At 35.6% G+C, this 25,141-nt stretch overlaps 2 protein-coding genes across 11 annotated transcripts in view; both read right to left on the bottom strand.

Annotated features, from left to right (window-relative positions):
* The window catches only part of SPAG16 (sperm associated antigen 16), a 959,311-nt gene that overhangs the window by 174,261 nt on the left and 759,909 nt on the right, over positions 1 to 25,141 (bottom strand). The gene's annotated exons all lie outside the window — the stretch shown is intronic.
* Positions 1 to 25,141, bottom strand: part of VWC2L (von Willebrand factor C domain containing 2 like) — a 417,121-nt gene that overhangs the window by 330,694 nt on the left and 61,286 nt on the right. The window lies entirely within an intron of this gene.

Raw genomic sequence — 25,141 nt, 5'->3', positions numbered from 1 at the left:
GTAGCAGAAAGAAGGGAACCAGCACATAGAGCCGCTACAGCAGCTACCACGGTTAACCAAGAAAAGAAGGGGAAGTTGCATCATGATACAGAGAAGGGGGAACTATGCGTAGTCAACATATTTGTTCCTGGGAGGCAGGTGAGTACACATTGCAGTCCTCACTGAGAAAGGAGTTGTAACAAGAATGACAGGAGATAAAATATATGTAGTTTGGGGGAATAATAAAATACATTATTGATACCACTGGTTTTGTTTATTTATTGCTATCTTGTCTCAAAAAGAGTATTTTAGGGATATTTGGCAACAAATGTTGAAATAGTTCCTAATACTGACATCAGGTTATTAATTTCAACATTATTGAGGCAGCAAATTACTCAGATCATGGTTTATAGTCAGAATAAGTTATACGGAAAATACAGAATCTCTTCTGTAATAACGATTTGACCACAAATTAATTGGAATAATTACCATGAGGAAGACGGAATTTAACACATTTTAGACGTGAAGTTTATATGATTTTTATTACTCCATTAAAAATAAATAATGTTATATATTAAAGGCTCTTTTTGAAAAACATTTTATTGAATTTATTTACATTTTCTGTACTGTTTCTCTAAACTAGTACACTGTCATGTTTTAGAGATATCCTTAAGATTAATCAATTTGAGTTATTTTTATTCATGCTTTATTGCCAATTTAGTTACTGTCTGATATCAATAAAAGATAAGTATAAAAGCCTAAGACATAAGAACATATAAAGTAAAACTTTCAAAGATCTGATTACTGAAATGTTAAGAAACCATGCACATTTTAAGACCCAGGAATTCAGTATCAGCCAGAAACTGCCTTTTATTTTCTCAAAGACTGAAGTGGACTTCTTTCTGAATAATCCTTGAATTTCATGTTTTGTGATTTCTAATTTTTCAACATAGTGCTCAAAATATGACCTTATGAGATTCTATTAATGTGTTTACCAGGGTAAGATTTTGTGGAAGTGTGTGCAAGTGCTTTAAATACCTTTTAAGTCATTTTGCTACTCAAGCAGAGCAACAACATTTTATGGAGCAGTCAAGGGTCAAGATTGGGAATAAGGGAGTTCTCGTTGTGGCTCAGTGGGTTAAGAACCGGAGTAGTATCTATGAGGATGTGGGTTTTATCCCTGGCCTGGCTCAGTGGGTTAAGGATCTGGTGTTGCCACAAGCTCTGGTGTAGGTTGCAGATTGTGGCTGGGATCCCGTGTTGCTGTGGCTGTGACGTAGACCAGAAGCTGCAACTCTGATTTGAGCCCCCCTAGCCTGGGAACTTCCATATGCTGCAGTACTGCAGTAAGAAAAGAAAAAAGAACCCAAAAAAGAATCCGATCTCAGCAGCTTGGGTTGCTGCTAAGACTCCGGTTCCATCCCTCGGCTGGCACAGTGGATTAAAGGATACGGAATTGTTACATCTGCTGTGTAGGTTGCAGCTATGGCTTGGATTCAGTCCTTGGCCTGGGAACTTCCATATGCCATGGGTGTGGCCATTAAAAAAAAAAAAGATTAAAAAATATTTGTAATAAGGCCTTAACCAAAGCTGCTTGTCTTGGAGACTTGACACTTGAAAAATAAATGGTGGTTGTAATGGTTTTGTGTTTGTAGCTAATGCCATGTATTTTGTTTGTTCTTTCATTGTGTTCTTGAAGTTCTCATCAAATGGTTAGAGCCTTTTTTCCCATTCTTTACATCTGGGCTTGGCTATGTGACTTGCTCAGCTATGGACATTATGATGTTACCAGACTTGACACAAGCAGAGCCTTCAAAAAGTGCTTGTGCATTTTTTAACTTTCTTTTTGGATTTCCACCATTATCATGAGAAGATCCCTAGGCAGCTTCGCAAAGGAGGCGAGACCGCAGAGACAGAGCTGAGTGTCCCAGCTAAGACCATCCCAAGACCAGCCAACCTCTGCCAACTCACTAACAAACTGTGGACAAGAAAACAGCTGAGCTCAATTGAGACTTTTAAGAAATAATAAACACTTCATGTTTTAACCCAATACATTTGGAGTGGCTTGTTATACAGTGCACATCAAACCATTTTCAGATTTTGTTTCCAGCCCACATTTAAGTAAGGACTGATATTCCACTGCTGGCTTTCTTCCACAAATAATCAGATTCCTTCATTTAGGATGACTACTTAACTATGAAAAAATAGTATAATTTCTAGAAATCTAGGGCCATGTAAGAAATGGATGTTATCAACTTATTTGTAATTGCTTCTCAGTGTCTACATAAGCATTTAGTTGGTAAATTTGATTTCAGTAACAGTTTAACTTATTGGAGTGAAACAAAAATGTACCTCACATTTACCCCCACCAGTTTTTAAAAATCAGATGTTATATATAAGCATAATGAACTAATTTGTTGACCAGTTAAATAGGTTGGATGCTGAACAATTACAAAGTTAGTAAAATTGCTTCTCCCATTTTTGATGTGCGAGGTCAAAAAAAGAGTGCATGAAATATTGTATCAGGTCTGTTCTAGGGGGTGAAAAGTCCTCTGTGATTGTTGTGGTTTTGCTAATATCAAAACTTTGCTACATATCTGAAGGCAATTTAATACATAAGTAGATAGTAAGTCCATATTTTATTTATTTATACCCCCACCTCTCGTGTCTTTAAAATATATCCAGGATGCAACCATTCATGCTTAGCTTCCCTGTTTCCACTCTGATCCAAGCCCCCATCACCTTCCTCCTGGGTATCACATAGAATACTCAGCTCTCTTTCTACAAATTCCAGTCTCAGGAGCAGCCAAACTGATTCTTCTAAAATGTATGACCCTCCAATCAATTCTTATACTCACAGTAGAAAAACAAATTCTGAAAACAGTCTGTGAGATCCAACACAATTTTGTTCCATCTCTGTCACCCCACACACTCTGCCATTTTGTTCACTTCTCCTGTCGTCTATTCTAATTTAGCTCATTCTCTTCCAGCTATATTGGTCTTCCTTGCCTATCCTTGATCATTGGGGAACATGCTTCAACCTTAAGTTTGTTTTTGCTCTCCCTTCCATCCACATGGCTTAAGCGTTATCTTATTAGTGAGCCCTTCCCTGATCATTCTAGTTCAAAATTTAACAAATTCCTCCTTCTGCCAGCAATTCATACTCCTTTATCTTGCTTTTTTGTTTTAACAGTGTCGATTGTCGTATGATATATTATGCGTTAGACTATTTTCTTATTGTTTGACTATCTCCCTACCTCTATTGTAACAATTGCCATTAGAATGTGAATGATACACAAGGTCGGGGTTGATTCTAGTTTGTTTCATTTCTGCATGCTTTGTGCCTAGAACACTGTCTCATCAATATTGGGTGCTTTATAAATATTTGCTAAATATATGAATGTTTAGTAATATTCATTTGTTTACCTTCAATAAGTAAAATAATTAAAAACAAAATTTTCCAAGATTATAAAATAAACTTTAAGGCTAAAGTTGTTTGTCTTATCCAACAAAATAGCAAAATTTTATTCTCAGGGTAATTATTTGCAAAGACTTTCCTCCAAAACCCCTTAGTTTTGCAATTCTGTACTCTAACTCAACTCTCAAGTTTTTCATATAGCATATGATTATTTATTGGTTGGGAAATGGCGAGTCTTTTTCAGTGCATTTGTTATAAAATAAATTTGTATTTGATAAACTTTAGACATTTTAATTTTAGATGTATCAAAATTATAGTACTTATATATATCAATGAAACTTCAATCATAATGATTTATCTTTATTAGATATAATTAACATGTACTAATATATATCTTTATAGGATATTCACTGATTTATTTTCATTTTTAAAAATTGAATCATTGTAAAGAATTTCAGTAATTTAGCAGATTAATTAATATGAAATAAAAGCTGAAGTATGAAGTGGGGAGATAGTTTGTTGCCAGGCCAAAGAAAGTAGCAAAGAACTCAGAAGTCTTAACTCAAAATTCCATTGTGGAGATGGTGTTTCATTGCCCCTGGGAAGAAGATCAAAATCCTGAGTATGACATTCAAGATTCTTTATGATCTGGGGTCAAAGTGACCACAGCCTCACTGACAGCTGGTCTTTGCACTTGTACTCTAAGTTCTGGACATATCGAACAGCTTGCCTTTCTGCAGAATGCTCTAAGTTTTATTGATTTGCTTTACTCATTCGGCTCCCTATGGAAAACTTTTCATCCTTTGAAACCCATTTCAAATGCCTCTTCCTTTGGGCAGCCTTACTCAGTGCCTCAGGCTGAAACATGCCCTCTTCTGATCTCTACACTTTATTAGTAAAGCACTCACTATATTACATTTTCATGCATATGTCTGTGTCATCCAAACATGGTTAACTATCTAAGGGTGGGAATCATCCTGCACTCTATATCTCCTGTATAGTCTTCAATAAACTTGGCACTTAGTAATGTCTTTATTTTTTTATTATTTTTAAATTGTAATTTGAAATAGATGTTTTATCATGATAGAAACACCTTATCTATAGGAAGGTTGTATAGAATGTATATAGTATCTTCTGCATGGAATATTTAAACAAGTTTTTTCTTTCTTCTTTTTTTTTTTTTTTTTTTCTTTTGCCTTTTAGGTCTGTATCCACTGTATATGGAAGTTCCTGGGCTACGGGCTGAACTGGAGCTACAGCTGCTGGTCTATGCCACAGCCACAGCAACGTGGGATCTGAGATGCATCTGCCACCTGCAACACAGCTCACAGCAACGCCAGATCCTTAACCCAATGAATGAGGCCAGGGATTGAACCCACATTCTCATGGATACTAGTCGGATTCATTTCCACTGCGCCACAATGGGAACTCCCTTAACAAACTATTTTTAAATACCAAAATTTTTTTTACTAATTTGGTATTTGCTAGTGAACAGCTACCTTTTAAGTTAATCAAACTTCCAATAGTTTGCATTTTATTGTTCCCAAGGAAAAAGCTGGTCCTAACTTTTGTCTTTTTTAGAAAAAAAACCTCCTGTTTTATCTTCTTTATTACCTATTTGATTTGATTTTGTTTATATACTATCTATATTTAGAAATAAGTTTAAAAATGAATCTACTACAATAAAATACTGTAGAGTTCCTATGTGGGAAAATTGCTATTCCAGGAAAATAAATCTTGTAATAATGTAGTATTCATTATTATAATGGATACTTCAGTGAATATTTCAATTTTAGCTTTTTGCTAATGACCTGTATGCCCCAAGCCTTTCTGAAGAGCTTTCATTTTTTGAGTTAAGACTAAACATAGATTACCTCCCAGTGAGATAAATTCCCCCAACACAGGAGGAGCTGAATGAGCAAAAAATACTTCACAACAATGGAAATCTTTTAAATGTAGATGCTTATGATTATCATGAGCTTTGGTAACATGTTTCGTGTTAAAAATAAAAGGAAAAACATGACATTATCCATCAACACTATGTGAATGCCTTTTTGTCAAGGAAATGGTTCTTTAAAAAATGACTAAAAGTTGAATAATAAGATTTTGAACATTCATTTGGCCAAAATAAATGGTATTTCACTTTAGTTGTACCTTAGAAGTACCTGGGGAGTTTCCAAAAATATAATCTAAGCCCCATCTCCAAAGATTGCCATTTAATTGGTATATGGCTTGTCCAGCAGGTATTTTATAGAAGTTCCAGCTAACTCTAAGTTCAGTAGGTTAGAGAATCCCAGGGTAAATATCCCTGGGATGAATCTTTTGAAAATATATATTTTAGCTAGGTTAGTCATATGGTTTTACAAAAAACATATGTCTCTAACAATTACATTGACAATAGTAAGTATTCTATATGGTAAAAAACTATGTCATGACATTTACAACAGATAAAATAAATGTTTATTTTAATCAGAAAGCATTTATTTGGGTTCCATGTTTCATAGATGGAACAATAATTTTTCCTTTTTTAGAGAAAAATGTCAAATTACAATTTAAAAAAGGGTTAACAAGAGTTTGTGTGGATGGCTAAACTATTTTTGGCTCAAAATAGGTCACCTCGCTATATCATGCTCATGGGTAGCAACTGTCTTAGTTCATGCTTCTATAATATAATGTCATATACTAAGTGGCTTATAAAAAAAACTGAACTTTACTTCTCACAATTCTGGAGGCTGAGAAGTCCAAGATTGATGCACTGGAAGAATCAGTGGAATGAGAAGACAAGCCACAGAATGGGAGACAATATTTGGAAAACACATATCTGATAAAGGACGGTTACTAAGAATATACAAAGAACCCTTAAAATGCAGCAATAAGAAAACAATCTGATTAAAAAAGGGTCCAAAGACTTTAAGAGATCCCTCACCAAAGAAGATATACAGATGGATAAGAAAAGATACTTCACATCATGTGTCATGAAGGAAATATGAATCGAAACAATGGGATACCACTATACAACCACTAGAATGACCAAAATCTAAAATACTGACAATACCACATGCTGGTGAGGGTGTGAAACAGTGGGAATTCTCATTCCATGCTGGTTGGGAATGCCAAATGATATAGTACTTTGGAAGATATTTTGGTGGTTTCTTACAAACTAAACCTATTCTTTTCATATGATCCAGTAATCACGCTCCTTACTATTTCCTAAAGAAAATGAAAACATATGTCTACACAAAAACTTGCATGAATATTCATAGCAGTTTTATTCATAATTGCCAAAACTTGGAAGCAACCAAGATGTCTTTCAGAAGGGGAGTGGGTTAATAAACTGTGGTATAGCCAGACTGAGTGCTAAAAAGAAGTGAGCTATCAAGCAATTAGACCTGGAAGAACCTTAAGTGCACATTACTAAGTGAAAGAAGCCAATCTAAAAGGGCAACATACTATATGATTCCAACCATAGGACATTCTGGAAAAGGCAAAACTATGGAGACAGTACCAAAGAGCATGGCTTAACCAGGTTTTTGATGGGAAGGGAGGGAGAGATGAATAAGCAGAGCAAGTAGTATTTTTTGGTCAGTGAAATAAATGCTCTGTATATTATGACGACAGAAACATAGCATTATACATTTGTGCAAACCCATAAAGTGTACAACATTAAGAGTGAACTCTAAGGTAAACTACTGCCTTTGGGTGATGGCTGTGTGTTAGCAATTATAATAAATATACCACTCTTGTGGAGCATGATGATAAAGAGGGAGGCTGTGCATATGTGGGGGCAGAGGATTTGAAAATTGTTGTACCTTCTTCTGAGTTTTGCTGTGAACATAAAACTGCTCTAAAGACAAACAAAAACCCCTAAAATAAGAATAATGTGCACTAATAAGCACAGAATTAAAATGCTCAAGTGGGATCGAACCTATGCCTCAACAGTGATAACGCCAGATCCTTAACCAACTGAGCCACCAGAGAACTCTATGACATATTATTTCTTACTTTCTTTAGCATTCCTCTGCTACATAAAAAGTTCATGGAGTTCCTATTGTGGCACAGCGGAAACGAATCCCACTAGCAGCCATGAGGTTGGAGGTTCGATCCCTGGCTTTGCTCAGTGGGTTAAGGATCTGGCATTGCCGTGAGCTGTGGTGTAGGTCGCAGATATGGCTTGGATCCTACATTGCTGTGGCTGTGGCGCAGGCCAGCAGCTACAGCTCCAATTCAACCCCTCGCCTGGGAACCTCCATAAGCCACGGGTGCAGCCCTCAAAAGACAAGACAAAACAAAGCAAAACAAAAAGTTCAAAAGCTAGTTTTGTTTGTACATATGGTCTGCAATGTAAAAATTTCATTTTATCATTTCTTTAGAGATAAGGGAGGGATCAGGAGCTAAAGAAATACATTCAAAAGGAACAAATATCTCTACTCTTTAGCAGTTTCTCTCTTCTAATAGAGTTAAAACAAAAAGATAAGCCATTACCAATTCATGACGTACAGTGAGACTTCATACTTTAATCATTGTGCTTTTAAGGTGAATATTGCTGAAGTGTTATATAGATATGACTCTGTCTTTCTTTATCTTCAGAAAAATAGGCTAAAAAATAAAATCATCAGCGAAAATGGAGGCAAATGTCAAGCATGAGAATGAGAATGAAGGTATAAATCCTCACATATAAGATACTCAAGGAAGAAATGAGATAAGGTACCAAGCAAACAGTCTTCTGTAAATCTGCATTGAAAAGTAGTTTGGATCTGCCCCAAATATTTGAAATACTGTAAAAAGAAAAATAAATTAAAACTAGTTGTGGGAGTTGAAAGCTTTCTGTCAAATAAGGGGCAACATAACATAGGGCTGCATAGGCATATAAAGCTGTAGTTAAGAAAGCATTAAAGAGGAGTTCCCATCATGGCGCAGTGGTTAACGAATCCAACTAGGAACCATGAGGTTGCGGGTTTGATCCCTGGCCTTGCTCAATGGGTTAAGGGTCTGGCGTTACCATGAGCTGTGGTGTAGGTCACAGCTGCAGCTCAGAACCCGAGTTGCTGTGGCTCTGGTGTAGGCCAGTGGCTACAGCTCTGATTAGACCCCTAGCCTGGGAACCTCCACATGCCACATGAGTGGTCCTAGAAAAGGCAATAAGACAAAAAAAAAAAAAAAGAAACGAAAAAAAAGCATTAAAGAAAGCCAACTTGATAAATATTTCTGGTCAAAGATTCTAAAATGCAGACAGTGTTTTAGCTAAGATGCTTTTGAAAGAGTTTTTGACGCCCACATGGAGTTAGCTAAAGCAAAATAAAGGAATATGTCAGTTCTTATAATCAAAACCTCAGGGGTGGGAAAGAAGTTCCAAAAATTCTGAATCATGACTATCCTAAAGGTACAGAGATGGGGTCCTTCCCTTTCAACCATATGGAAAAAGAATGTGGTATGAATACTCCCCTCAAAGATTAAGAAGATAAAGTGTAGCTGGAAAATAAAATATGTCCATCACATGGCATGTGATATCTATTTTTACCATGTTAATTTTATCCTGCTTTTAAGCAAAAAACTACTTTGAAGATTAACCCATTAATCCCTATGAACACTTGTTGAGGGTTTATTATTTCCCTGGCACCACTCTAAGAATTAGAGGGAAAAAAAACAACAGAAGCCTTTGCTTCCCTGAAGTTTGCAGTAGAGTACTGGCATATTCAACCATGGCAGATTCCATAATAGTAGCATATACAAAGTATAACAGGACACTAAAAGCATGTTTCATTATGATTAGATGTGAGAGATGTGAATGGGAATTCTGAGTGGGCTTTTGGTGGGGGGTTGGGCTTGCAGTGACTTAATTGAAAGTTTGTATAATATCTTTCCCTGATAAGAATGTGGAGAATTTCATTTATTAAATTAACAAACTCAAGTGCAATTGAAATTAGTCAAACATTGAGCATGTCTATACCTCAAGCAGACAGTACACTTTGAAGATCATCAGTATCTGAAACTGTACATGAACAGTCAAAAGAATCGGGCAAGTTTTAGATGATTGTGGGCAGGCTGAGAGGGAAGGCTGATTTTTTGGTAAAGGTTCTAAAAAGCTTAGATAAAAGGCTATCTAGATCAAAATTAAGTCTTTCTAAAAACATGTAAATTTTCTTATTGTAAAAGATTAAGTTTAAATAGTGACTGGAAACAAAGTTTAAATTTGATATGAAATCATACCTCAGTCTTTAGATTATTCTAAATCTTGCATTCATTTAATATTAACGTTTGATGTATTGAGTATTTTCATTGAAATGTATAAAATTTCCATATAAAATAAACTATCAAATGGAGTATCAATAAAAATAAATGCAAAAGAAGGTGAACTGACCATTAGGTTTTTCTAAATTCTTTGTTTGCTTATTAAGTGCATCCTAAGGTTCATATTCTTTAAGCTTCCTTCATCAGTTAATGGTAGCTAAAGAAAGAATTGGCCTAGTATTTCAGATAGAAATAGCCATCTGTGAGCTTGCCACATAGAATAATTGATTTCAGTGAGAGTAAATTTATGTAAGCTATAGTACATAGAGGGAAGCTAGCAAGATTTTTTTTTCCCAAAATTCTGGAGATTTTAAAGAATAGAATTTTGTGCTGTGTAACACAACGCCATCCAGTTCTATTCTAGGCTCTCTATCCTCAATGCCTAAAATAGTAACTGGCACAGAGCAGACCCTCCAAAAATTACATTATTTTTTTCTTGTCTTTTTTTTTGTGATTGATATTTTGTAAGAAAGTATAAAAATAGCAAAAACTTACATAGTACTTTATGTATCCCAAGCAATTTTTCTAAGTCTTTTAAATGTAGTCTTTTGTAGATATTTTAAGTTATAGATAGTACAGAAATTTTCACATGATTAAAAAAAATATATATATATAATAAAAGCTGGAAATATCCCTATTTGACATGATGTTTCTGTTTTTTACTTAATAAAGTTTTTGTAAATACTACTTAATATAACTAGTAATTAAGAGTCTTAGCTTTTCCTAAGATTTTAACCAAAGATTTCAAAACTATACCAAATTGAGAATTAAAAACACCAATCATTATAACTTCAAATGTAAACACTGATTTATTATAGTAGACTCAACATTTTCAAATGCCAAAATCTGTGAATACCACAATTATTATCTAATTATCCTCATAAAATATAACAAATCTCAAATTTAAGTGATATCTTTGGATCCCTGATTATCTCATAAATATTAGACTGAAGTGAAATGTGGTTTTATTTTTTTCTGCCTTAACAATCACCATACTTTAGATAGAGTTCGTTTTCTCTTTGTTTCCATACAGAAGAATTGGCTTTGCAATTCCCCAGGCCATTTTTTCACAAAATAGCAATACCCTCACAAACCCCAAGACTTCCAAAAATGTCTTTATTCTGGGAGCAGCTTCCCTAAGAATAGTGGCCACTGGTAAATTCCACTGGGATGGAGATGGGGAATTCCCTTAGCCCACATGTCACGTGATTCACTCATCCTTGTACACCAGCCTGTTCTAAAATCATGCCTCAACCAAGCTATGAATGATTACATGGCATGCATCTTCATGAACATTTGCGAAACAGCACATGTTAATAAATCTGCAATATCGAGGATCTATGGTATTTTGTATAAATCAAACCACATTTCCGCCCAAGATGTAGTATCATAAAACCTCTCCAGCATCAATAAATGCAAACAGTCGATGTTGTCAATAGGGCACTAAAATGGGAAGGAGGCCACTAGGAAAGTGGGGCCTATGCACATCTCCTCCCTGGAAGGAACGTCAACTCTGAACTTGGCCAAGCTGCAAGACCACAACATCCTGAAAAAATGCTTATACAATGAACTCTTGGCTAGTAACTGCCATAGCAACCAATCGCATATAGTTTCAATCTGCCAGCACCAATCATGATTCCTGCGCAACAACTTAGTTAAGCTTCTTCTTTTTCCTTTAAAACTCTTCAGCTTTCAACCCTTCTCAGAGCACCTTTGGGTTTCTGCCTGAATTTGTGTCTCCTGATTTGCAATTTAACTTCCAGTAAGTGCTTTTGTTGCCTTACAGCACTGGTCTTATTTCTTATTACACAGGTAGCTCCTGTTTCCTTTCCAGCTTCTTTTGTCAAATGAGTGTAGACTAAAATTCTGATGATCTTAGCAGGGGCAAAGTGCACGTGGGTTATAACACCACAATGGACAGACAACCAGGTTAAAGGCAGCTCAAAGGCAAAAGGAAGGTCTCTAGGTCTTCAGTACTTTCCTGTTCAATTTCCCCAGATTTGCCTTGAAGCCAATGCTGGAAACAGTGCTATCTTCCCCTTCGCTTCTATTCCATGGAACAACATTTCCCAAAGTGTGGCTTCAGGACTTCTTGGGGTCCCTAAGACTTTTTCGAGGATATCTTGATGTCTTTCCTTTTCCTACCAGAGATCTATGTCAGCCCTCATTTTCTTTTTATGCTTCTACCAAAACAATATATCACTACATATTGACTGAAAAAGCAGATATTAAAATATAGCTCTCTTATGCTAGACATTAAAGAGGTTTGAAAAATGTAAAGCAATGCCAATTTTCTCCCCTTTTGAGGGTTTGCTTTTGAAAATAGAGATTTTTGTAAAATATTTGTTTATGTTGGGATATAAAGCATCTGTTATAGTTATTTAAACTAACTTAATAAATATATTCTTTAAAAGTATACATACATCTATATTTTAACTTAAACTATAGTATTAAAAGATTTAATCAAAGTAAACAAAAGATCTTTGGGATGCACAATAATTTCTAAGAGTGTAAAAGGGTTTTAAAAGTGAGAAACTAGGGAACCACTACCCTAAAAGCAGCTTCAAAACCACGTCAGAAGTCAAAACAAAAAACTATGAATCAATTCTCAGAGAGCCCACTTATATGAGGGCACTTTATTAGGCATGTCCAGACATTAATTTTTCTTTATTCTCATAGCTGATTTATAAAGTAGCTCTTGCCAGCCCCATTTTCAGATAAGAAAACTGAGGAATATAGTCATTAATTAATTATGAAACATAACCTTCCCCAAATGTGTAGCCTCTTCTTCCACCATGTGGAAAGTATGGATAGCCTAGGGGAGTTTATTCAAGTAAGTCTAATATGGTTCTTGTATGTATTAAGCCCTTTTAAAAGTGGTGACATAATCTTTTATAAAATGTATTTAGGTTGGAAGTGACAACTTAAATATAGCGAGACTGATAGGAATCTGACTTTTGGAACACAATGCTATTTAAAGCACTGGCATAACACATAGTCAGAGGGTCACTTATACGCTTTCAAATATGTAGAGAGCTTTCTTTATTTCACAACATCTTTTACTTTTTCCCTTTTCATTTCCCCAAGTCAATTAAAATGCAAACAGGAGGTTTGATAAGAGGCAGCAAGACAAGTGAGGCATCGGATAGCACTAAAATATGACTACATAATGCATGCAGAGTAACAGGAATAATTGGATTTTTAAAGTCTGAGCATTGCATGCTTTACCCTTTATCTCCCATTAAATCGATCAGTGCCTTGCACTTTTTATATCTAAAACGTTAACCTTTTTGAATTTTTAATAACTAAAACTTTGTAACACTCTTATTAAAATGTGAAGTTGTGTTAAACCTGCCACTTGGTTCTTATAAATCATTGTTCCTTGTCTAAAATAGTGGATTTTAATATCTGATGAAGTTTGTAACTGTTAATCTATAAAATGACGATTGTAAAAATAATCTGATAATTTAACATTTAGTCACATTTTTATATACTTTGTGCCTATGCAGAGTGCCTATATAGAATTTTGTTATCCATATCTCTTTAAGACAATAACTTCAACTAATAAAATAAGTTAAAAACTGTACTTAATGTTCTTAAGTGTTCTCAAATGTTGACTGTACTTAAATGTTCAAAGTATTTAGTGTTAAATATGCCTATCTCCATACTGCAATTAACATGAAGCTGTACATATCTCAACATAATAAAAGGAGTTTATGACAAACCCACAGCTAACATCACTCTCAACAGTGAAAAGATAAAAAACTTTTCTCCAAATTTAGGAACAAGACAAGAATGTCCAGTCTCATCAATTCTATTTAACAAAGTATTAGAAGTCCTAGACATAGCAATCAGATAAGAAAAAGGAATAAAAGGGATTCAAATTAAAAGAGAAAAAGTAAAATTGTCACTGTTCTCAGATGATATAGTACTTTATACAGAAAACCCTAAAGTCTCCATCTAAAAACTATTAGAACTAATAAATGAATTCAGTCAAGTTGTAGCATTAATATACAGAAACCTGTTGCTTTTTTATACTGTAATAATGAAATATTAGAAAGAGAAATCAACGACAACAACAAAATCACATTTAAGACTGAATCAAAAAGAATAAAACATATAGGAATAAACTTAACCAGGAAGACAAAGAACTATACTCCAAAAACTATAAAACATGGATGAAGAAAATTGAAGATGATACAAAGAAACAGAATGATGGCCCATGCTCTTGGATTGGAAGAATTAATATTTTTAAAATGGCCATTCTACCCAAACAATCTATAGGTTTAATGCAATTCCTATCAAAATACCAATAACATTTTCAAAGAACTAGAGAAAATAATCCTAAAGTGTATATGGAAATACAGAAGACCAACCTTGAGAAAAAAGAACAAAGCTGGAGGAATCATTCTCCCTGACTTCAGACTATACTACAAAACAGCAATAATCAAAACAGCATGGTACTGGCATGGAAACAGATACATAGATCAATGGAACAGATTAGAGAACCCAGAAATAAACCCATGCACCTATGGTCAATTAATCCATGACAAAGTAGGCAAGACTATACAATGGAGAAGATACAGTCTCTTCAATAAATGGTGCTAGAAAACTGGACGGTCGCATGTAAAACAATGAGATTAGAACATTCCCTCACAACATATACAAAAATAAACTCATAATGGGTTAAGTACCTAAATGCAAGAACTGAAAACATAAAACTCCTAAAAGAGAATATAGGTGTAACACCCTGACATTAATTGTAAGAATATTTTCTTGGATCAGTCTCCTAAAGCAAACACATGATTTACTTTCATGCCAATCAATATCCATTCTTGCTTCTTTTTTACAGATTCCTATAAATCACAATCCTGATCACCTCTCATCTATATTTTTTCCTGTTTTTCTTCTATTTTGTTTTGTTTATCTGCTTTCCTAACTCTTTCTATCTCCATTTAACTTAATACCTTAAACAGTTTTATCATGTCCACATCACAATCATGTATTTCAGTATTTTTGGGGTTTTTTGTATCAAGTTCAGTCACTTCTGTTGAACCTGAATATCTCCAACTTTCTCTTATTATTCTACCAATTAAATTAAAATTAAACTAATTTAGGCAGGGATTTCCAGTTTTTACTTTCAAGGCTTTATATGTATATAACTGTTTGCATCTGGAATGGCTTTTCCAAAACTTTTTCCAATTGATACTATTAGGCCTTTCAAAACTAACAAATCTTCTCAATTTTAATCACAGAAACGGGTCAGGTTTTCTTGGGAACTAAGTCAGGAAAAATTCTGAACGGATTAGCATCTAGACTAAGTCATAATGATAATGAGATATGTCAAAACAAAGGGCAAGGTCAAGACTGTTTGATAATATAGACAAATTAAGTTTATAGTTGTGGCTGATGGATAAATGGATTGTAGCAGGTAGAATAGTGCCAAAACCCAGAGACCACATGGAATCAGGAGGAGAGGAGACTGTCATTGGAGCAACACGATAGTTAAAAAGGAAGCTAGTGTCTTTAATAAGAGTTCACGTTCAGCCATTCCTCTTCTTCTCCTTCTCCTTCTTTTTCTTCTTCATTTTTTTCCCCCAATAATTCTACTGCTAAGTGAAAAACAAATCTAGTAATAGTAATAGGACACTGTTTGAAAGTCTAGGGAGTGTGATTGCTGGATCATATGATAGTTCTATATTTAGTTTTTACTGGAGAAAATCATAATCAGAAAGGATACAAGCACACCAGTGTTCATTGCACCATTATTTACAAACATGGAAGCAACCTAAATCTTCGTCAACAGAGGACTGGATAAAGAAGATGTGATGCATATGTATTAATGTGCCATTAATCAGCTGTAAAAAAGAATGAAAAAATACCATTCGCAGCAACATGGATGGACTAGAGATCATCATACTAAGTGAAGTAAGACAGTGAAAGACAAATATATGAGATCACTAACACATCTGATTAAAAACTGATACAAAAGAACTTATTCACAAAACAGAAACATACTCAAACAGACTCAAAGATTTCAAACCTAATCCTATGCTTACTAAAGGGGACATGTTGTGGGCGGTGGACTGGGCTTATACACACTGCTATATACAAAATTGATCAATAACAAAGACCTACTACATAGCTCTAAGAAATCTATTCAATATTCTGTGATGGCCTACTTAGGAAAGGAATCTGAAAAATAATGGATATATTTGTAGGTATATGGCTGATTCACTTTGCTGTATACCCAAAACTAATACAACATAGTAAGTCACCTATACTGCAATAAGATTTATTCTAAAAAATACTGGGAAAAAGGCATCTCTAAAGCTGGTGAAAGGGATAACTATAATAGATATGTGTGACTATAAGAACCGCAAGTTTCTCAAGTGCTGCACAAAAGAGATGTTCTTTTATAACGAGGGGTAAACAAGGCTAAAAAGAACCAGGTGTGGGCAAGTGGGATAAAAGGGTCATATAATAGGATAGTAGGTTAGAGACTATTTTACCCTGAAGCCAGTTTAATTTTAGGAAGGTTTGCATTCTGGCTCAGGCTGAAAGTGAACCAAAGTTGAAGGGCCTGGAGGAAGGACAGAATCTCAAAGTTTGGTTTAAAAAAAAAAAAAATTGTTCTAATTCATGGAGATAAGAAGTTCAACTAGTCAGTTCTTAGAAAACTGGGAACTGGAGGGTCTGTGTAAATAAGGGAGGCATCTATGAGCCTTATCAAGGGTGCTTCCTTGAAATGAGTCTTTTTTTTTTTTTTTTTTCTGGAAAACAGAGGGTGAAGAGATTTCTTAACCTTCAAATAAAATTCAACACCGTTACCACTAACATTTATTAAGTTCCTTCCTTGGAGCAGTCATTGGGCATTGGAGATTCAGAGATAAAATTTTAAAAAGGTGGAATTTTCATAAAGGTAACGAATTGTATGTAAGCTCTAGAGTCCCCTAATTACAAAGATTTTGTGATATGCTAATAGCCACAGAAGCTTCTAGATGGGCAGGTTGCCATTAGGACATATTTCAATGTAAATATTACTGACAAATTGACCAAAGAGATTGGGGGGGGGGACTGTGAATCTTCAAGTTTCCAGCTATTTGTTGTAATTTCTTTCCTGATTCTAGTATCAGGGAGGAACAGTAGCTGAGGTAAGTTTTTAAATGTTACAGGAATTATGATGTCAAAGAAAATATGGAAGTTTGGGAGGGGATTTCAGGTAAAGGGAACAGCATGTACAAATGAAATGGAGATATTAGAAAACAACTTTTTCCCTCCATAGAATTAAAAAAAAAAAAAAAAAGATATGGCTGGCCACAGGACACATGCTAAGGAATAGTGGGGATTCTGGTATGACAGGTGAGCCTCAACTCTATCACTAAAGGCGCTGTGAGAGTTTAAACCTCAACCATAAAAGTATTGGGGCTCTGAAGGAAATAGGATCATTTTTTAAAATTCAAATCTATAAGTGGATTACATTAATCTACCAGTTTCACTCCTAATAGATCCTTATTGAGTTATGAAGGCCAGGACATGTTAAAACTGCTTCAGCTCCCTAAAGAGGAGGTAGGGATTCTCACCTACTCAGGACTTCTTACTGCTTACTTTCAGAGGATAATGGATAGAAGTGATTCTTTCTTTTCTTTTCTTTCCTTTTTTTTTTTCAGTTCTTTCTCTATACACCACTCATTCTAAACTGGTGCACTCTTTCTCCTAACACACACACACACACACACACACACACACACAGGATAGTTGCCCAAGTCCAAATAATTTTGGTTGTCACAAAAGTGGCATCTGATAGGTCGAGGCCAGGGAATGCAGCTAAACATGAAACAATGCACAGGAAGGCTCCTGTGGATGAATATTCAATCCAAGATGTCAATAACGGTGCTGTAAATGAGCAACTCGTGGCAGACTTGTACTTGTTCCCTTGAGTTTGAGGCAGACTTCTGGCAGCTGGTCTCTGGCCCTGGCTTTGACACAGTTCCCTGCCTGTTCAGACTACCTTATGTTGCAACCAGGAAGGTTTCAGTACACTCACAGCTGATGAAGCTCTGTGAAGTCATCATCTTTGCTTGGAATGCAGGAATAAATGGCAGCTTCACAAGAACATTTGTATAAACAAAAGTGTGGAAGGTGGACAACCAGTCTGCTTTAAGATTGGATATAGTTCATGTAGTATTTGTTTACTCTCTGAAAGATAGAAGCCAAATGAACTCAATTTTGAAAGATTGGAATTTCCTTTGCAACTCTGAAAAGATCTGCAAATCTGGGAGGGTGAGGGAAAGGTCGGGAAGGAGAAGAAGGGGCCAAGGATGAGTCCTTCCCATTGATGAAGACAACACACAATCACATAAAGAATTAAGTACTCAGTGGGAGACAGCAAAGGTCTTTGACAATATTGACAATAATGGTGGCCATGGTGCATCCAGAGATTTAATCTGGGAGAGGAATCTTTGTGCTGCGCTGAGTTCTACATCACCATGTTCTGGGCACAGATTTGTGGGGGGGGGGGTTCATGGACCTTCCCACAAAATGCCTTGGGTCCTGAAATTGAATCTTCAATTAGCTATTATTTAGGGATCTTTTCCATTTCAAGGACAGGTATCATATTCAAATTAACTAAAGAGAAAAGGAGGACTTTTTTTGTTCACCTAACCCAACTAATGAAAAAGGGAAAGGACAGAGCCAGTTGGGATGATTCTGAGAATTAAAGCTCCACCAGTTCTTACACTCTACTTGGTACTTCTGTCTATCCTTCTTTTTTTTTTTTTTTTTTTTCAGTCTATCCTTCTATAGCCTGCCTTTCACCATGCAATGGGGATCTAATTCAATGTTTGTCCAGGCTGTGAGAGAAAACTGCAGTAAACCAGATAGAGAACTTCCCTGCCCTTGTAGAATTGCCATTTTATCAAAAGTCAGACAAGATACATGTAACAAACTATCAGGGAGTGCTAAGGGCTGTGAACTGAAAAGGCAGGAAGAGGGCATAGGGATTGATGGGTGGTGGGAGTGAGAGGGAGGAAGTATTTTCATAAAGCAGTTAAGGTTGCTGCCTTGGAGGTGATATTTGAGCAAAAATTTGAAAGGAATAAAGGAGAGAGTCATTTGTAGGACTGGGAGAGGAGCAATTCTGGCAGAGGAAAGAGCAACTATGAAGGCAGGGAAAGCTTGCCATGTTCAAGAAGGAGCAGTATGACTAGACCCAAGAGATCTTGTAGGGGGAAACAGTGAATGAGTTTGAGGATATAAGCAAGGGACAAACTAAACAGGGGCTTGTCAGACGACAGAAGTGTGGATTTTGTCTGAAATGTCATGGGATTTCATTGGGGAATTATGAGCTGAGAATTATATAATTTTTGTTTAAAAATTTATGTGGCTCTTCGAACAATAGCTTTTAACAAGGCAAAAATGAAGAAGAACAGTTAGGTACCAAGTGGCACAGTAGCTTAAAAATAGAATGATGGCTTAGAGGTCAGAGATGGGCAGATTTGGGGTGGACTGGGAAGGAAAAGCCAAAAGGACTTGCTGATGGATTGAACAAATATATAAGGGAAAAGATTTTACTCTGATCATGAGGGGAGCAGGAATAGTGCCATGCTTTCAACATGGAAAACTGGGATGATGTAGGCTTACTTTATAAATTACTGGGTGCAGTCATAAAAATCATTTGTAATGATGGATTAGTAAAAGCCTGGACCATATGTTGGCCTATTAGCAAGATAGGAGATGTTGGCTTTCCCAGCCTTGGTATTAGGCCCTCTCCATGGTCATGGAGTGGGGGTGGGGAGGATTGTTACCAAAAAGAGGGAGTGAAGAAGAGCTAGAGGGACACGACAGTTACTACCATACAGCCTCCAGTGGTCTTTTAGAAAAGAAAGAAAACCTCAGTTTACTGGGAAATAGGCCAAAACTGGATTAGTTATCTATCATCCTTCTGATGCCTCACTCACATTATATAACTGGATTCTCATGATATCCTGAGGAGTATTATTTTCCTCCAAGCCAATAGTACCCACATGGTAGTTTGTGGACTGCTGCTGATCTGGCCACTTAATAATCCTTTCAGAACCATGTTAAAAATACCAACAACAAAACAGAAAACTAAAACACATTTTGATTCAGCAAGTCAGGGTAAATTTTTGATTAATCTTTAATGCTCCCCTGTTAATTTTAATATACGAGAAGACCTAAGCTAATACTGATATAGGTTTATTTCTTCCTTGATGTAAATGATTTTTCCTATTAATATTGCTGAATAGTAACTGTGGGAAAACAGAATATGTATGAAGAATCAAAGTGAAATTAAAAAAAAAATTCTTGCAATATCATCGAGCTCAAGGTTATGACACAACACATTCCCTTTGTTCACCACTTAAATATTTTTATATCATCTTTCCTTTCTGCCATATATACTACATTGATATGATTTTAAATAGTCACCCAGTTTTATCAATAATATATCTGAATACATGTACACACACATAACGTGTATATTTACAAATTCCAAATTGTAGCTCTTTTTATTATTTTCTTATACAAGTGATGACCATCCTACATTAAACCTTGTTCTATGTTTATTTCCTTTGGAAAAAAATTCTAGGAATAAAATTTCTGTGTCAGAGATATACATATTTGTAAAGCTTTTGATATATACTGGTTCCCACCCACCAATGAAATATCACCTTAAAATACTCAGTAGTTGTAGACAAAAGTGCTCATTTTTCTGTAGGAATGGAGAGTCATTAGTCTTTAAAAACTTTACAGTTAATTGAGAATTAACTTGTTTTACACTCTACTTGGTACTTCAGTCTGTCCTATACCCTGCCTTTCACCACGCAATGGGGATCTAATTGAATTAGTTATTAACTTTTTAATAACAAAGTTGAAGTTTTCTGTATATAAAGTGCTTATTTCTATTCTTCTCTGTGACCTATTTTTCTATTGTATTTTTCTTTCTTATTTATTCATAGGGGGTCTTTGTAGATTAAGAATATTCACAGAGTTCCTGTTGTGGCTCAGTGGTACAAACCCAACTAGTTTCCATGAGGACTGAGGACATGGGTTTGATCCCTGGCCCAGCTCAGTGGGTTAAGGATCCAGCACTGCTGTGAGCTGTGGTGTAGGTCACAGATGCAGCTTAGATCTGGGTTGCCATGGCTATGGTGTATGCCAGCAGCTGCAGCTCTGATTTGACCCCTAGCTTGGGAACTTCCATACACCTTAAAAAGACCAGAAAAAAAATTCACCTTTTTATATATTAAAGATTATTGCTTCTCTCTTATATGTTATAAGTAAGTATTTTTTTCTCTCAGACTAGCTTTTTTTAAATTTCATTTTTATCACATCGTTTGAAATATATTATTTAATTGTATATAGTTATAATCTTACTTTTTTAATGTTAATCCTATTTTTTATGGTTTTTTTTTTTTTTAGAATAACCAACCTAAGATGAGATGAGTATTCACTTTATTTCTTTTAAATCTTGCAAGACACTATTACATTTAAGTCTTAACTCCATTTGTAATTCTTTCAGTGAATGGCAGAGAGTAGGAATTCATCACTACTACCACCAAGAGCATCAGCACCATAGAGATGTAACCAAATGTTCTCATTTATTGAACAATTCTTCCTGTTTCTAATTATTTGTAATGGTTTGGAGGCATATTTTTGAGGATCATAGTATGTTAACTTCTATTCATACATATGCTTATGTAATGTTCTAATTAGATCCTAAAAAACATTATTTAGGAAATGTTAAAACGAGATAATAGCCTATGCCACCCCAAAGATATTACCAACTATTCAAAATTGTCATGAGGATCTAAAAGCATAGACTTTCATGGATACTCAAAAACAGTATCTTTCTCAGAGTTCCCATCGGAACTCAGCAGAAACAAATCTGACTACTATCCATGAGGATTCAGGTTTTATCCCTGGCTTTGCTCAGTAGGTTAAGGATCCAGTGTTGCCATGAGCTGTGGTGTAGGTCACAGATGCGAATCAGATTTGGTGTTGCTATGGCTGTGGCGTAGGCCAGAGGCTATAGCTCTAATTTGACCCCTAGGAACTTCCATATGCCATGGGTGTGGCCCTAAAAAGACAAAAAAAAAAAAAAAAAAAATTAGTGTCTTTCTGATATTGACTGTAAATATGAACTTTCTTCTGTCTTCCCTGTCATTCAACCCTGTCCTGGCACTTCAGCTAACACAAATCAAATAGGTCAAGAAAATTATAGGAGGGAGTGTTTATTTCAGTGGTGATTTTGTTCACCAATCTGGTATTTGATGCAAGCATTAAATTCTCCCCCCCTTTTTTTTTCATCTTTTGTCTTTTTAGGGTCACACACATGGCATATGGAGGTTCCCAGGATAGGGGTATAATCAAAGCTGTAGCTTCTGGCCTATGCCACAGCCACAGCAATACAGGTTCCTAGCCACATCTGTGACCTACACCACAGTTCACTGCAATGCTGAATCCTTAACCCACCGAGTAAGGCCAGGGATCAAACCCGCATCCTCATGGATACTAGTCAGGCTCGTTAGACACTGAGCCACGATGGGAACTCCTCCATTTTTCTTGATAAAGATAGAGCAAGACTGGGGTGGTCAGGAGACAAACACAGTAAGTAGATCAGCTTTAAGAACTTCCTTGGTGCTATCACCATTAAAAGAACTAAATCATGTACTTTACTGGAGTATAGCTCTACATGAATACATTATATAATATTATTGACTGTGGAAGTTTGGAAGTTAAAATCTCAATTCGGCTTAATAAAAGGTGAAGGTATAAGTTTCTGGGCAAACCCAGGACATCACAGCTATGGGCATTAGTTCTAATAACTGACCAATGTTTGGAGTTGACCATATTGGTAACAATATCTGGAAGTAAGGGTTAGGGTCTCCTGCTATAGTGATAACACCAGGTCAGATGCAAAGAAAGACCCATTTATATGGCCCCAAATACTCTTTCATGTTATTGAAAAGAAAGTGAGAAGAGAAAATCTCCCTGTTACTTATTTCATGAATGGGTGTGCTTTTTGAACAATCTTAAATCTTACTTAAATCGCGCTTATGTAATGCATTTTATAAATTTCAAGTAAATCAGGGCCTTGTCAACTGTTATTTTACAGCTCAGGAAACAAAGGTGGTGGGGGTATGAGGCACAAGAGAAATTTTGATTTCAGATGGGTTTCTCTACAATTAGGCTGGAAAATTTCTGCTGTTTGGTTTTATTCAGAGTTCCAGGTGTGTCCCCAGGATATCAGACATGAACAGGTGAAACAGCAACAACTTAAGTTATGAGTAGCTATAGAGAACTATACCCAGGTTTGGAGAGGAACTTGAGAACAGATCAATTTTGAGGCTAGACTCTAAATAGGAAAAGATTCTTTCAAGCTAATAGGATTTAAAATTTCATCTCTTTTTTTTTAATCTTTTTGTCTTAGGGCTGCACCTGTGGCATGTGGGGGTTCCCAGGCTAGGGGTCTAATCAGAGCTGTTGCTACCAGCCTACGCCACAGCCACAGCAATGCAGGATCCAAGCTGCATCTGTGACCTACACCTCAGCTCACAGCAACATCGGATCCCCAACCCACTGAGTGAGGCCAGGGATAGAACCTGTAACCTCATGGTTCCTAATCAGATTTGTTTCCGCTGCACCACGATGGGAACTCCACATTATAGCTTTCAGAAAAAGAAAGATCTCTGTAGGCATTGTAGTAGTCAGAAAATAGCATAAAAGACAACAACTGGATAAGCAATGAGGCCTGCTCTATAGCATGGGGAACTGTATCCAATCTCTTGGGATACAACATGATAGAAGATAGTATGAGAAAAAGAATGTGTGCATATGTGTGTGTGTGTATGACTAGGTCACTTTATTGTACAGAAGAAATTGGCACATAATAAATCAATTATACTTAAATTTAAAAAAAAATTCCATTAAAAACACCGTGTTGCCAAAAAATAACAAAAACAGATCAATTGGGTTCAAGAAATAGAAAACATTATCTCATAACTATAAAAACAAAAATAACTAGTATTGACTTACTGAACACTTAATATGTATAATGTTACTGTCACTTATTTCTTCTTTATCAAAAACCTATGAAGAATTTACAATTATAACCCCCATTTTAAGAAAGAAAAAAACTGAGGCACAGGAAAATTAGATAGCTATTAATCCAGCTGGTAAATGGAAGAGTTGGGACTTAGTTCAGGCATTTTGCCTCTAGAGTGAATGTTTTTAATCACTGTATTATTCTAATATAACCAATATTTTGATGGACACATTAGGCAAAAGAAAACCTTCAATGAAATAATTTGAAAATACTTATCATTTAGGGCTTCTACTTTGAGCATGTTTATAAAGAAAAACTAAGCATGAGAAACAAAGATCTTGAAAGAAAATAAAGCCATAACTTTGGAGCTGAGAAGAGCAAGTAGGAATGTAAATTGATAGCATCACTGGTAACAGGATAGGATTCATTTCTTAATGAGCAAAAGCAGAAACTTGGTCAGAAATCTCTGTATTTATATCTTCACTGAATACATAACCAAGTAAAGTAAAATTTGATTTTGTTGGTGGAGGAGGAATAGTACAGATGAGAAGGAAAGGGGTGGACTTACAATAAACCATTTGCTGTTTTGGTAAATTCCACATAGTACTATTTAGTCAGAAATGGTTTAAGAATAAGCATAGAAACTGTGTGTGGGCCCTACCTGATGATTAGAATCAGGATTCTAGCATCCAGTGTAGGCAGGAATAGGAAAATCATATTCTTTATGGAATTTTGATTTGAAGGTAATAATATTTTGCCCTGTAGGTATGTCACAAAAGACTCAAAAAGCGGAACAACTCATCTGTCTAGGCTGGCTGAAGTCCAAATGTCATAGAAGTTAAAGGGAACACCTTCAAGAAAAATCATCTTTTTGTGATAAGATCCTAAAGCAATTAAGGCATTCTTATCAGCAGGCTAAGAGAGAAATATATCTCACTTTTGAAGAACAAGGGCTAATAAAACAGGTCTAATCCTCAAATGCCATTGGTTGAGGGCCACCCATTTGCAGTGCTTGGGTCTATGAAGTAATGACACAAGTCATTCAGGCAGAATTGAGCTCTCACTAGAGATTTAGGTTTCATAGCAGCTGTAAAGGAACTACCTCTTTAAGATTCTCACATTCTATTATATTTGAATCCACTTTATAAGGTTGAAATTAAACCTTTGGCAATGGTTTCCCTGACCTTATACATTTTCTACAGTTAGTTTTTTTTTTTTTTTTTTTAGCTCAATTGCTCAATGTCCCCTCAAGAACTATAACATAGATAACTCTATTTAGAATATTTTAATGTGGGGTTTGTTTTTTGTTTGTTTCATTGCTTGGTTTTTTGGTTCTTTTTTTGTGTGTGTGGGGGGATAACAAACTATCTCATGATTGTAAGTTTTAT

This window comes from Sus scrofa, chromosome 15 (genome assembly GCF_054392235.1).
Source record: "Sus scrofa isolate SSC_HxYL_T2T_F1_AM1 chromosome 15, Sscrofa_HxYL_maternal_Yorkshire_Landrace_v2.0, whole genome shotgun sequence".
NCBI classification, from domain to species: Eukaryota; Metazoa; Chordata; class Mammalia; order Artiodactyla; family Suidae; genus Sus; species Sus scrofa.
This window is presented reverse-complemented; position numbering and strand designations above follow the sequence as displayed.